At 42.3% G+C, this 15,880-nt stretch overlaps 1 non-coding gene and 1 pseudogene across 1 annotated transcript; both read right to left on the bottom strand.

The window, feature by feature from the left end:
- Positions 1 to 6,425: 6,425 nt before the first annotated feature.
- LOC142190902 (U6 spliceosomal RNA) lies at positions 6,426 to 6,532 on the bottom strand. The gene has a single exon (XR_012714550.1). It is a non-coding gene; the product is annotated as a U6 spliceosomal RNA (small nuclear RNA).
- A 1,822-nt stretch (positions 6,533 to 8,354) lies between these two features.
- Positions 8,355 to 8,837, bottom strand: LOC142195471 (ubiquitin-like FUBI-ribosomal protein eS30 fusion protein; annotated as a pseudogene).
- Positions 8,838 to 15,880: the final 7,043 nt, after the last annotated feature.

Below are 15,880 nucleotides of genomic sequence, written 5' to 3'. Positions count from 1 at the left end.
ACTCTGGATTACTTAAAACCGTCCATGGCCCGCAGCGGATTAGGTATAATTATTTTGTTTAGGCTTCAGATCCCAATCCTATATACACAAACATGAATGTATTGCACAAACTCTAAGGGTGCATTCACATGGAGGAAAATGGTGCTGAATTTGGTGTGGAATCCGCGTCCGATTCAGCGCTGAAAAAAAAGCCTCCCATTGACTTCAATGGGTTCCTTTTTTTGCTAGCTTTTTCTTTGCCGATCATCATACAGCAGCAACTGGTTGAGGGCTTATTTTTTTTAGATATTGTGAGAAGGTGACAGGCAGAGTGCTGGAGTCCAGATATATCAGCCCCAGGTGTCTGACATATGTGTGGTCGAGGGCAGATCTGGAGTAGGCCTCAGCCCAGGTGTAGATCCTTGGCTCATTACTGGGCCAGAAAAGCTGCAGCTCCTGCACTGTGTGCAGTTCCATGAGGTGAGAGGAGGTGTGCGGTTCTGTCCTGTAACCCTGAGTCCGGTGAGACAATATTGCTCCTGTTTTATTCATGTGGCTGGAAGTAACGTATAGTTAGCAGTGGCGTAACTACCGTGGTAGCAGCAGTAGCAGCTGCCACAGGGCCCGGGCCATTAGGGGGCCCGGTGACAGCCGCTACCGCTGCGGTTTTTTTTCAATAGGCAGTTACGGGCCCTATTCACTTGCCGATCCTGGCTGGGCCGGGATCGGCAAGTGACACCGCGGGCCCCACAAGGGCTATCATTATACTCGGGGGTCTTTGCAGACCCCCGAGTATAATGATCGGCGGACCGGAGAGGTAAGGGAACATAAAAAACTGTTACTTACCTCTCCGCGATCCTGCCAGGCCTCCGTCCTACTGCTGTCTGACGTCTCTGACGTCACATGAACCCGGCATGCTTCCCGGGTCATGTGACGTCCGACGTCATTAACGAAGGACGCGAGAGGAGGACAGCACAGCACAGGAGCCGGGGAACAGGTAAGAAGCAACAGTGTTTTGTTTTTTTTTATGTTTTTATTTCCCGGGTCTCCGATTATTATACTCTGGGGTCTGAAAAGACCCCAGAGTATAATAATTGTTTATGGGTGTCCACAGAGGAACATAATACTGTGTACAGGGGACACTATTGGGGTTAATACTGTGTGTGCAGGGGACACTATTGGGGTTAATACTGTGTGTGCAGGGGACACTATAGGGGTTAATACTGTGTGTGCAGGGGACACTATTGGGGTTAATACTGTGTGCAGGGGCAAGTAAGGGACATAATAGAGTGCGGAGGAGGGGGTCGGTTGAGGTCTTCGGCGTCAGTTGGGATGGGGGGGGGGCCCCATGTCAAAAGTTCGCCACGGGGCCCCGCCATTCCTAGTTACGCCACTGATAGTTAGGATATCCATTTTGTTAGCTAGTGGCTCAGACGAGCAGGTTTTTATTTTTTTTTTTGCCTGAAGTTAAGGCTGTATTTTGTTTTGTTTACTTTGTGCCTGAAGTCAAGGTTTATTTGTTTTCCTGTTTTTTTTTTCTAAATAAACCAGTTTGCTGCACATTTTGTGTCTCTGTCTTGACTGTTTGGGTCTGAACCACTGCTTTTACCAAGTTAACTTCCCCACAACATATATACCTTTTAAAAATACAAACACAATAAATGAAATAAAAAAAACTGTGTCATCATATTGTAACACCTGTTACTTGTTTGAAATTTTCATGTATGGAGCTGTGTAAGGAGTCACTTTGCCAACATTGCAGTCAGGTCTCAGCTTTGCAAAACTACAGAGATCCCACGCCTATGTTGTCTACCCAAGCGAAAACCACATTTACAGTCCCAAAATCCAGTGTACTTATGGTGGATGTGGGAAAGGGTCAAAAGAAAATTCCAGTAAACAGCAGAGTTTTCCATCAGGTTATAGTTATACAGGACAATACACAAACAGTACAGTACAGGCAAGAGAATAGCATTTTCAACATTTCTACTGAGACACTGTAGAGGAATAGTTGCTTGGACATCATGGATTGATGTAGATATTGTAGTATACTCAGTACTAATATGGTCAAGTGTGCATTTATATGCATGTGTTCTAATTTCTCAAAAAAACGGAAATATTACAATTCAATATGATCCATCACTTTGACTTCTATTAGATACAGCAAAATACACTCACCGGCCACTTTATTAGGTACACCTGTCCAACTGCTCGTTAACACTTAATTTCTAATCAGCCAATCACATGGCGGCAACTCAGTGCATTTAGGCATGTAGACATGGTCAAGACAATCTCCTGCAGTTCAAACCGAGCATCAGTATGGGGAAGAAAGGTGATTTGAGTGCCTTTGAACGTGGCATGGTTGTTGGTGCCAGAAGGGCTGGTCTGAGTATTTCAGAAACTGCTGATCTACTGGGATTTTCACGCACAACCATCTCTAGGGTTTACAGAGAATGGTCCGAAAAAGAAAAAACATCCAGTGAGCGGCAGTTCTGTGGGCGGAAATGCGTTGTTGATGCCAGAGGTCAGAAGAGAATGGCCAGACTGGTTCGAGCTGATAGAAAGGCAACAGTGACTCAAATAGCCACCCGTTACAACCAAGGTAGCCAGAAGAGCATCTCTGAACGCACAGTACGTCGAACTTTGAGGCAAATGGGCTACAGCAGCAGAAGACCACACCGGGTGCCACTCCTTTCAGCTAAGAACAGGAAACTGAGGCTACAATTTGCACAAGCTCATCGAAATTGGACAATTGAAGATTGGAAAAACGTTGCCTGGTCTGATGAGTCTCGATTTCTGCTGCGACATTCGGATGGTAGGGTCAGAATTTGGCGTCAACAACATGAAAGCATGGATCCATCCTGCCTTGTATCAACGGTTCAGGCTGGTGGTGGTGTCATGGTGTGGGGAATATTTTCTTGGCACTCTTTGGGCCCCTTGGTACCAATTGAGCATCGTTGCAACGCCAAAGCCTACCTGAGTATTGTTGCTGACCATGTCCATCCCTTTATGACCACAATGTACCCAACATCTGATGGCTACTTTCAGCAGGATAATGCAATGCCATGTCATAAAGCTGGAATCATCTCAGACTGGTTTCTTGAACATGACAATGAGTTCACTGTACTCCAATGGCCTCCACAGTCACCAGATCTCAATCCAATAGAGCATCTTTGGGATGTGGCGGAACGGGAGATTCGCATCATGGATGTGCAGCCGACAAATCTGCGGCAACTGTGTGATGCCATCATGTCAATATGGACCAAAATCTCTGAGGAATGCTTCAAGCACCTTGTTGAATCTATGCCACGAAGAATTGAGGCAGTTCTGAAGGCAAAAGGGGGTCCAACCCGTTACTAGCATGGTGTACCTAATAAAGTGGCCGGTGAGTGTATATACAATGTTTTTAAGGATCAGTGGGAGGAACTTATGAAGCCTCTTATGCCTTTTTTCTTCATATCCTTGCGTGTGTGCAGGACTTTTTAGGGTGAATTCACACTGAGTAAACGCTAGCTTATTCTGAACGTAAAACACGTTCAGAATAAGCGGCGTCTAAAGCAGCTCCATTCATTTCTATGGGAGCGGGGATACGAGCGCTCCGCATAGAAATGAATGGGCTGCTTCTTTCACTCCGTGCAGTCCCATTGAAGTGAATGGGGAGTGCCGGCGTGTACGCTCCGAGTGAAAGAAGCAGCCCATTCATTTCTATGGGGAGCGCTCGTATCCCCGCTCCCATAGAGATGAATGGAGCTGCTTTAGACGCCGCTTATTCTGAACGTGTTTTACGTTCAGAATAAGCTAGCGTTTACTCAGTGTGAATTCACCCTTAGATTGTAACAATTTTTGCGTAGATATTGGGACTGCCAGGAATGTTAGGTGATTTCAGCCCTGATGCCTGTAAAAGTGTAAATGTAGCCCTGGGTTATACAACAGAAAGAATATACAATAAAAATATTGGCAAATTATACTCAGTCTTCAATGTAGAATTAGTTATACAAGTTTGCCATGAGCTATATACGGTACAAATCGCTAAGTATGTTTGGTAGTTCGTACACACGCCCTTGAAAACCATAAAGGAAAGGATTTTCATATGCTTCGCTTATTAAAGGTAAGATTTCATACTGCAATTCTAAAGTGGAAACATAAAAAAAAAATTAGTTTTCATCTGAAGCTCTTGCAGCTCTTCTATTTGTACGGAACGACTCTGAACGAACTGTCAATATTTTCTTCTGCCTTGTGTATTTAACTTGTTTTAGGAGACGTTATTTTCCCACACTTTTATCCGCACCCTTGGAGCACAGAGGAATAAATCATTACTGAGCAGGGCTGCCGAATAGGCTATAATATCACCTTATTGATTCTTACTGAGTGTTCATCATGATACCCATACACACAATTACTGACCAGAATAATAAAACAACCATAGGCTTGCATTGTATTTTTTGTCTTGAATACAATAATATTCTGGACTGAATGTTATGGCCATATTATGGGAAAATAAAATAATATAGATATATATAGGTATATGTTTGAAACAATGTTTGACCTATGTGGAGAATTAGGACTACACACCCTGCTTTCTGCCTGGTAAAGACGCAACCATATAAAAGGTGTAAAAGGAAAGGAGAGGTAACCACATATATGCACAGCTCTCCCCATTCACTTCTATGGGAGTTACAATATAGCTGGTTGCAGCAGAATTAATCCCCATTGCATTGTCTCCAAAGAAAACAAGGAGTGCCCAACTATCCTATCCTATTAATATTATAAAAGTGAAAATTTGTATGTTTGGATGTTTTTTACTCAATCACACAAAAATGCATGCATACTGTACCTTCGATCACCATGATATATAACTGTTTTCCATTATGCAGTTTTCTTAAAAGGAGAAAGAAGCATTATTCCTCTGATAACGTTTCTTTGTACTATTAACTGTGCTATAGATTTATGCAAAGTTTGTTAAAACAACAACATCTCTTTAACAAGTGAAATTAATCTAATCAATGATTAACAGTTTATCGTTTTATCATCTGAACATATTAACAGGCGTAGATGGTCTCCATTTCACAAAAGGATACATACTATGCATGACTTAAGAGCTGCACATCAACTGCAGCTTTTAACATCACATAGAATATATTACCTTTAATTTACTTAGTATTTATTAGGATTGCACTAGCTGTTTAGCAACACAATCCTCTGACTGCAATAAAAGTCATGCCGGCTTCTATACCGCAGATAGTTCCGGGTGGAGTTGCCAGAGTAACCATTAGAATTCCTTACAAACTCCTATGTGTACTCTTGAGGCAGGCACATCATAGTCAGTGGGGCACTTGGGAGCCATTCAAATTATGTGTGTGTGGCAAGGGAAAAACTACCTAGGCAATAGGGAAAATCTACTTTACTATGTTATAAGTTTAGGAAGCCAGTTTTAAGTCTAATATCTGTAGTATTTGCCTTCTTAATTGAAGCTATTTTTCTTCTCAGTGCTGCACAGTACCCTGGAAAGGTTGACATTGTTATTTCTAAATGATTGGTAGTTTAACTGGAGAAATGATACCGGTTTGTTAAAATGGGTTTTCTGCCAAACCCCCCCCCCCCCAGGTGGTTTTTATACTGATGATCTATCCCATACTGGCAAACTTTTGAAAATGGTTTTCAGGTAGTGTGAACAGTGCGCAGAAATCCTTCCGGCCACACCATCTGCTTCCATGCCAAATTCCCTATTTATATGTGGAAAAAAAATTCTGAGAAAACAGTATGGCATTCTGTACTATTATGTCTTGTAAAATGCTAAAGTTCCCTATGGTTCACTCACTCCTCCATATTTTACACAGGGCTGCTGTGCACAATCTCCATATTTTATTCATGGACAAGTTTATTTTGAGATCCAAACCCTATCCAGGCCCACTTTGACCCTGAATAGGCCTAGTCCATTGTACTGTACTTCCTCACAATGCCACTTTGGAGTACCACACAGTATAATTTTCCATTGTGGCCCTTACACACAGTATGATGACCCTTGTGGCCTCATACACAGTCTAATGCTAACTTACAGCCCCCACACAGTATGTTATCCCCTTGTGACCTTCTTATAATGTAATGTTTCTTGTGGTACACGCACACAACATAATGCCCCCCCCCCCCCCTTCTGCTGGACTGCTTCTCCCATTCGGTGGAAGAGATGTGTGATTGACAGCCTGTCTTCCAATCAAGTCTGGGGCAGGTTCTTTCTTCCAATATAGTGTTTTCTCACACTCACCTTTGTGCTTGCTATTGCCTTGTGCATGCTGGCTTTATACTCTTTGCCACTTGTATTTATATTTTTGATCATTGGCTTTTCTTCTGACTACTCTCTTGGATTCTGACTCTGTAACTCGCCACTCAACTGGTTTCGACCCCTTGGCAAGCTGACCTCCCGTTTGTTGTTGTTTGTCTTTTCTTTGTTTTAAAATATGGAACACTTCATGAATTTGCGTGTCATCCTTGCGCAGGGGCCATGCTAATCTTCTCTGTATTGTTCAAATTTTAGTATATGTGCTGCCAAAGCAGGCACTGTTGTTTGTCTTGTCTTCATTCTGTATTATCACCTATACCAAGAAGGGACTGTCGCCCAGTTGTCCTCTGCCACCTAGGGCAGTGAGGCAAGTAGACAGGGACAGGGGACGGATTCAGTTTAGGACTCACTGTCTTGTCGTTCCCTCCCTCCCAGGGTTCACCAGCAATACAGCCCACAGCTGGTCCAACAAAGGGTCCCACAGCTTCTATAAAATTATCAGAAATTTTAATTCTTACCATTTTCCTTACCTGCATGCTCCCATGTCTGTTTTTTGTAACCTGATCTGTCTGTGGGTGTTCAGTAAAAATGTATCTGGCAGTGAATTAAACAGTTTAGCAGGCAGGGAATTTATTTTTTTAATGTAGATTGTGTTCCCGATATAGGGATCACAATGTACATTTTTTTCCCTATCAATATGTCTTTGTAGAATGGGAGGAAATCCAAGCAAACATGGGGAGAACATACAAACTCCTTGCAGATGTTGTTCCTGGCAGGAATTGAACCTAGGACTCCAGCACTGCAAGGCTGCAGTGCTAACCACTGAGCCACTGATTGCCCCGGCAGGAGATAATCTTGCTAGCTCATAGAAGCATTTTCCTGATATAAGGTATATTACAATGTTTCGCTTGAACTATATGTCTCCAAAAAACCATATCAAGTAACAATTACAGTGTAATGAAAAACATATCCAAAGTCAGCAATCAGGTTAAAAGGGTTACACAGTTTCTAATATTGATTTATAGACCATATGCAATATTGGGTCTAATACCAGAGACCCCCACTGATCACCTGTACTAAGACAGTACAGTAACGTGAACATACAGTGAGCTGCGCTGCTCCCTTGCCGTACAAACTGAGCAGTGAGTGTAGGTACTAAGCGCTGTCCCTGGAGAATACAGTTTCAACAGCGAGTGGCAAGGCAAGGCTTGTGGTATGTAAACATTAACTAGAATCACGCTACCTCTATACATTTCCCCGGGATCTAAAATTTATGGTCTATATTAAGGAAATATAGAAAAGAAATATTAGAAAGCAGATAACCCATTTACAATAAAAAAAAAAAAAAAGATATACTCACTGATTATATTCTCCAAAACCAGTGCTGCTTTAGTCCTCCATCCAGGATTGTGAATTTGTCAGTCACAACTGCATCAGTCACATGGGTTACATAGCTGATGCTTCGCAAGAAATAAAAAAAAAACAAGTATGACGGGGAGGATCAAAGTAGTGACACAGGATGAGATAGGGTATAGATATTTCCATTTTGGACTATGGTTACCACTTCACATTCGAAAAGCTGGAAACCCCTTATGGGCTTAAAATGTGCTAAATTATGTACAAACCAAATTAACATAAATTCAATTTTTGTAGTAATAACTTTTGGATACTTTAACTTACCTAAGTCATTTTGAGACTGTTTTTTTGTGACACCTTGTACTTCATGTTAGTGGCAAACTATGGTTGATATTTTTTTCATATACCATATTTATGCAATAGGAAATTTGGGGAAAATATGAAAAAATTCACAATTTTTAAAATAGTCAAACCACCCAAATTAGTTAGTACATATTATTTACCATTTGTTTTATGTTGGCCTCATCTTTTAATCAACTTTGAATTTACTTCAGACGCTAGAAGGTTTATAAATCTAATAGCAATTTTCCAAATTTACAAGAAAGATTCCCAAACCTATTTTTTTAGGGATCACTCTAGATCTGTAGAGGATTTCGAACACCTATATATTAGAGCCCACCTAAAAAAATACCCTATTCACAAAACTGCACCCCTCAAATAATTTTAAACAGAATTTAAATTTTTTTTTCAAGTTCTAAATTTTTATTATCTCTTTATAACAAATTAAGATTTGGCATTGGGTCCCTTCTTCTTGCCAAAGCTGGGAACCACATTGACAAAACGCCTGTTGTACTGCATGCGTCTTTTGGCCCAGTCAGTCTTCTTTTTGTTCTTCTCTTGCTTGGCCACCTTTGGAGTCTGACCTTGTACTTTTCTGGCACAAGCTAGAGAACCGTGGACTTTACCTCCCAAAAGACCGGCAGCTAAATCCAAGGTGCTGAGTTCACACATTCTGCTCTCTGGATAAGGGTGGCTTCATCAAAGAGAGGGGTACCAGCAATGAGAATCACTTGGTCCTCAGAGGAAATTCCCGCAAGGGAGGAGATGTGAGCCTTGTTCTGGGAAATAGTCTCCTGTCCAGACACTTCAAGGGTGTGCAGATTCTGTGTTCTCACAAAAAGCTGCATGGTTTTGGCCGCTCTCCATCTCCCAAAATGGAGGAAAGGAAAGAGGAACACTTTAAACAGAATTTGAGAAGTTTTTTTTCAATACTATGTTCATTTACCCCTTCAATTTGCAGATTCACAAAGGGTTAAAGGAAAAAAGCAGTCTACATTGTGTTACACAATTTCTCCTGAACATGGCAAAACCCTATATGTGGTCATAAACTGGTGTATAGGTAAATGGTGTATGGGGAGAACCTAACCTCTCTGCTGCCTGAGGCAAACTATGGTGCCTACCCCACCAAAAAAATACTGAACCCAAGGATCTTTGGTTGCATGATGGGGCCATCATCATTAAAATTGTAGGCCACACATTTGCAGGTCAAATATCACTTTATTTGGCCCACACATAGTAAAACGTTCCTCTGCTGGTCCCCTCAGTATACTGACCCTGACATGGTATAACACATACTTTATTGGTCCCCATACAGTATATTGCCCCGTTTACTGGCTCCCACACAATCTATTTTTCCCTTTTTTTTTAGGCCCCAACACATAATATTGCCCTTTCCTTTTTAGCACACAGTATATAGTTCTTTTTAGGCTCCCGCACAATGTTGTCCCCTTCTTTTTGACCCCTACACAGTATATTGTTCCTTTTTAGGCTCCCAAACAATTATATGTTAGCCTTACACATACCTCCCAACCTTTGAAGAACACAATGAGGAACAAAATGTGCTTTCCCCGCTCTTATTGCAGTTACAACATTTTATCTGTTATAAGAGCGGGGGAAAGTTTTTAATAAGTAAAACACTTCAGGGACATAGTGGGACATGCAGGGAGCTGTGCGGGACAGTAGCATAAAAGCGGGAAAGTTCCGCTAAATGCGGGACACTTGGGAGCTATGCTTACATTCAACCTGAATTTTCCAAAAGTTTTGAGCTTAGACCGAACCCGAAACTTTTGAGGTTCGTCATTCACAAAGCACTACTCAGTATACTGAGACTCGAGAGTATAATAGGTGGAGACCCTGGTGTAGTGAGTAAAAATAACAAGCAGTTATACTTGCCTTGTCTCATCACTCCTGGGCATCCTTGCAGTATCCACCAAGGATCCAACATTAAGCATCCAGGTCACCTAAGGGAGACCTGTTATTGGGCCTCAGTGGTCACATGGGGTGCATTGACTTCATGACACTTTGACCTAGTGGTGCACTCGGTGTGCATGTCATCAGCCAGACGGCGGAAAAGGACGCCTGGAGAACACCAGACACCTAAGAGAACTGAGTGGTACTGTTTGTTGTTTTTACTCAACTCTCATGGTGCTGCACAAGCTCAAGGGCAACCTATTGTATTATTCCAACAGGTAGTGGCCAATGTTTTAATCACCGATCCCTGCTCCAGTCATGTATGGCTTCCCCTTGTGCCTCCAGGGCACAGATGCTAAAGAATAATATAGCACTCTCTGGAGGAAGTGGAGGTCGGACTGGACAAGAGCCGGGATGGGTGAGTAGAATATCCGCTGCTATCTACTGGAATAATAAACTTCACTCTGATAAATGTTCCCATTTAATTTAGGTCTAAACTATCCACATGTCTAAGCAGTCTTTTAAAGGGGTTATTCATTGTTTTTAATATGGGCTCAATAACAGAATGCATCAATGCAAAACACTTCCTTGCTAGTTGAAGCTAATCACCGTGGATGTGGGATTAATTTAATACCTGGTCAGATATGCAGTGCTGCGTGGATTGAAGACGAAATGTGACACAACACAGACCCCAGGGAGGAAATATGCACACAAGTAGTTTGTGTGAACTGTGATTTTATTCCAAGGGAGAGAGGAGAAGAGAGTGAGAGCAGGAAGATGAATCATGGGAAAAGTTGTTTTTCCACATGTAAATAACCGTGATGCAAGGAGCAACAAGTAAAATGAAGCCAAGCAAGGGAACAGTGAGTATTTAGCAATAGTATTTAGCTTCTAATTTTTAGAAGTTGGATGACCCCTCTAATACTACATGTGTGTGGTGTGTGTGTATATATATATATATATATATATATATACATATATACACATTGATATAGCACTGCTAAAAGTTACATACTTCCTCCTTGTATTGCCTTTTCAGACTGCACAGCAGCATATATGTGCACTATATGGCAGTGGACATGAATGGGAGTTAGGGAACCAATATGCCCTTGAATACAGTTATAGAGTGGAAGGCACATACAAAGACTTCTCTGTATGTAAAGTTTTACTACACTGCCTTACAGGATATAGGTCTCAAACAGTACAGTGTAGCTGTCATTAAATCCACCATCTGATCAAATCTATTGAGATGACCCTGCTCATACTGTTCCAATCTATACAGCAAAACTGTAATAGAGCTAATGAAAATGTCAGATTATTATTTGTGTGGCTGTGGCTAATATGAGCTCTGAAATACTTCAGAATCTCTCTCTCTCTTTCTCTCTATAGTCACATAAAAATCATATTGTCAAATGCAAACATTTTGTTACTATAGTATAAATTTTTTCAGAAGTAAATATTAATCCTGTAATAAATGTCTCCTGTAAGAGATGTGAATTTTGGAATTATGTATGATTTTCAATATACCAGACCACATCTATCATTACTACCAACGCTGTACAACACAGGATGTGTTGACACAACAGAGCATCTGAGTGAAAAACCTGCAAGAACGTGCACAGACTAAGCAAGAGTCGTCATTCTTCTCTGCCATAAATATTTATGTATAAACACTTAATGAGCCCAGAGTTCTCCTGGTTGCTGTTATTCATTATAATAAAGGTTTGGAGTGGTATGAGCCTGATAGATCATTAGAGGTGTCATCTATGCAGATTGCTTGCAAAGCTGAGTAATAAACCAAGCATTATGGCGTTGTGTAGTAACTATCTTGGTGATTTGCCACGCTTCACTAAGCAAGACAAATAATATCGGTAGGCCATTTGGAAGACTTCATGGAAAAACCCATTACACAATGCAAACCATTTATGAATACTGTGGCAAGCAATAAAATAGCGACAAGAAAGTCATTATATTCTGATTGGTTGGGTATAGTACCAATAATAAAAAAGTATAAGGCTGTATTAACACCGTATAATCATGATGGCTAATAGTCCTAGTTTTTATACATATCTATGACTCCTCTGGTTGTTTGACCACACTAGCTATGGAATTCCTGAACCTTTCATGTCTATTTGCCTCCAATCATATATGTTGGCACTTGGAAGCTGTTAGGAAACAGATGCAGCACCGAGCAAAATAGTGAGTCCCAGCACCAGACACTGATCAAATTTTACAAGAACTGCACTGAGCATCCTGTGCTCCCCGAGCTGCACCAAACCCAACCCTCCAGAGATGTTCAGCAGAGCCCCTGATGTTGGGATGGACTTGAAAGCTACCGTTGGGCTGGGCAGTATGGATCAGAGAGCGAGATACGCACAGCGCACCACTAGTCACAGCAGACTCAGAAATTGGAATCACTTACCAGAAGGTTTTCAGCATTGAGGTGAAGGTCAGAAGAAACAGAAGGCAGCGGATGGTGGTAGCCAGTAGATGGCAGCAGAGCACCAAACGTGTAGTCATCTAATCTGGGTTGTCAACGTGAGGTCAGCGCAGTATAGAAGGTAACCCAGAGGAGAAGTCAAGCAGGCCAGGTCAGTAGAAGAGCAGAGAGGTATCAAAATTGTGTTCAAGGAGCAGAAGTCTGAAGGCAAGTCAGGATTGTCAACAGGAGAAGGGGCAACACGGTGGCTCAGTGGTTAGCACTGCAGCCTTGCAGCACTGGAGTCCTGGGTTCAAATCCCACCAGGAACATCTGCAAGGAGTTTGTATGTTCTCCCCATGTTTGTATGGATAGGGAACTGGGTACTGATAGGGGAAAAAAAATGTACATTGTGATCCCTATATGGGGCTCACAATCTACATTAAAAATAAGAAAAAAAAAAAAAAGGATTGTCAACAGGAGAGAGCAGAGTACAAAATCGGGAGGCAAAAGCAAAGTCAAAAACAGAACCAGGAGATCAAGGCAGAGACACATGGAACACAGGCAGAGGAGAGCGAACTTCCAGAGTGGACAGAATAGACAGCAGTGAGCCCGGAGTGGAAGCCAAACATATATAGGCTCCGGCAGGCTCTATAACCCCTCAGGGACAGGAGAGGGTCGGCAACCCCTGCATGCCGCCACAAAGGTTCTGGCCCGACTGCTTAAAAACTGGAAGGAGAGGGCCAACAACCTTTGCATGCTGCCGTGGAAGTTCCGGTCCGACTCCTAATAGAAGCTTTTCTTCTTATACCATGAAAATCTATAACACACAAACTGTGGCAAATCCTGATGTATAAGATTGTAGAGAAATTCTCTCTCTTACCTTTCCGTGTCTCCTTTTGCCACCAGGCTCTCTATTGTAGTCTGTGCCTTCTGTGATCTGAAAGGGCCTGGAATATGTCAGCAATTTGGTGTGCTTAGGACCTTGGATTATCTGAAGAGGACTTGTCACCAGGTCTAAAAAACCCAAAGACATAAGGCACCAACAGCATTTAGGTGTTTTTTTAGAATCTAAGGGAGCCTTCACATGTAGTATACGCTCCACTCATTCTGAACGTAAAACTCGTTCAGAAAGAGCGCGTAAAAACCAGCTCCCATTGATTTCTATGGCTGCCGGCATACGTGCGCTTCCCATTGAAATCAATGGGAGGCTTTTTTCCCTATTGCTTTCAATGTGATACGCACGTATGCCAGCACCCATAGAAATCAATGGGATGTGGTTTTTATGAGCTCATTCTGAATGAGCTTTACGTTCAGAATGAGCGGAGCGTATACTCCGTGTGAAGGCTCCCTAAATTTGTTGAGCCATTCCAAAAAAATATATAAGCCCTTTTGGTGTTGATGCAAATTAGCCAGGTAAACTAGCCAAGTGGGTGGTAACTATGTGTTTTTTTCTCAGGGTAATGTCTATGTGTGTTATGCGGCGCAGAGTTACCACCCACTTGACTAATAAACCCTAATTTGTATAAACAGTAATAGGGCCTATATCTTTGGAACGGTTTAATAGATTTGGATACACAAAACACCTAAAATGCTCAAGGTGACTATGAGGAAATATTTTATTGGGTTTTAAAGACCTGGTAACAAGTTCTCTTTAACAGGGCTTTTAAACCTTTTTAGAAATGATACACTAAAATTCCTGTTTATTTGTGAGTAGGTTTAAGCTAAAGTTACACACCAACATGTGTGCACCATTGTTACATCATATCTAGTTATGGTCAATTGACATGTCTTATCTGTAGTACAGAAATTCCAAAAATTGCAACCATGATGAATTTTTAAAGGATGCATACTGCAATCACAAACTGCAGCTGTAAAATGTTGTGCAACAAGCTGTAGACAAATGGTTTTGGGTTACGCAACTATGCTGAGACTCGCAGGCACATTACACATCTCAGTGTACCTCTAGACTAACTATTGCTCTGCATTTGAACAGTTTTCTGGCACAATATTTTCTTCACTGCTTGCCCTGACCCATATCTATATTATCATGAGCATAAACAAGGGAGTGTACACTTGTGCTTATGTTTATTGTTTGTAGTACTTAGAAACTACTACCTGCAGGCCATTGGCATGTGCATTTAGAGACCACCCCAAGGACTTGGAGATTCCCTGTGCAAAGTCCATTTCTGGCTAGGGACTTTTGGCTAAATTAATTTATCATATCTTATCTTACTGCTAGAAGTAAAGTGTTGTATTTCATTATTATATCAATTGTATAACATGCTTTGTGCTGTTTTGCAACGATTTTTGCACTTTTACAGCTTTATACTAGTTCCTGAAGTTACTTGGCCATTCCTATGGTGCTGTGTACAGTACACAGGAGTGGCTCCTGGTTTGGATTTTCAAGAAGGTGGGAGAAATTAGCTGTTACTGAGTGACTCCTGCCTTTAACCAGTTCTGGGCCTGTTACAGTTGGCTAGATGTAGTACATTGTAGGCATACTTGAAAGATCACCTTCAGCTTTCTGGGTTAGTTGGTAAAGGTTACGCCAAAACAGGCAGTCCCACACTAATGTAGCACATATGCATAGCTCCCAACCATCCCGTATCCAGTGGGACATTCCCGATTTTAAACTCCTGTCCCGCTCTGCTCCTGAAGTGTTTTGCTTATTAACAAACTTTCCCCCGATCACCACCTGCTCTTATAACAGTTAGAAGGTTGTGACTGCGTTAAGAGCAGGTGGTGATGGGGGAAAGCTTGTACTACAGTACTCAGAAGAACCTGTCTGACATCACTGTCACGTGACTAGGTGGGCATGTCTTTGTATCCCGTGCAGGGAGGAAGAGGTGGCGAGATGTGTGGTCTAAGGTACGGGCTGGGGAGATTTGGGATGCAGGGTGGACTGTGTGTAGGAGAGAAATCTGGGTTTCAGGGTGTACTGTGTGTGGGGGAGAAATATGAGATGCAGGGTGTATGGTGTTTGTGAGATGCAGGATGTACTGTGTGTGTGGGAGATGTGGGGTTCAGGGTGTAATGCAGGGTGTACTGTGTGTGTGGGGGAGAGATGTGGGGTTCAGGGTGTACTGTGTATGTGGTGGAGAAATGTGGGATGTAGGGTATACTGTGCGTGGGGGAGAAATGTGGGGTTCAGGGTGCACTGTGTGTGGAGAGGAGAGATGCAGGTTGTACTTTGTGTGTGGGGGAGAGATGTGGGGTTCAGAGTGTACTGTGGGTTGTTCAGTGCATGGGGGAGAAATGTGGGATGCAGGGTGTACTATGTGTGAGGGGGAGATGTGGGGTTCAGTGTGTACTGTGGGGGGATGTGAGATGCAAGGTTGACTGTGGGGGGAGAGATCTGGAGTGCAGGGTGTGCTGTGGAGGGAGAGGTGTTGGGTGCATGGGTGTACTATGGGGGTAAAATGTGGGGTGCAGTGTGTACTGTGTGTGAGATGTGGGGTGCATGGGTGTACTGTGAGGGGAGAGATGTGGTGTGCAGGGTTTACCCAATGAGAAATTGGTGGGAATGGGCGGAGTAAATTTAGAAGTGGGTGGAGCTAAATTTACCACAGCCCGCCTACATTTTGTCCCTCTTTCTGGCC

This window comes from Leptodactylus fuscus, chromosome 1 (genome assembly GCF_031893055.1).
Source record: "Leptodactylus fuscus isolate aLepFus1 chromosome 1, aLepFus1.hap2, whole genome shotgun sequence".
Classification (NCBI taxonomy): domain Eukaryota; kingdom Metazoa; phylum Chordata; class Amphibia; order Anura; family Leptodactylidae; genus Leptodactylus; species Leptodactylus fuscus.
The sequence above is the reverse complement of the archived record's forward strand: the minus strand, read 5'-3'. Positions and strand labels throughout refer to the sequence as shown.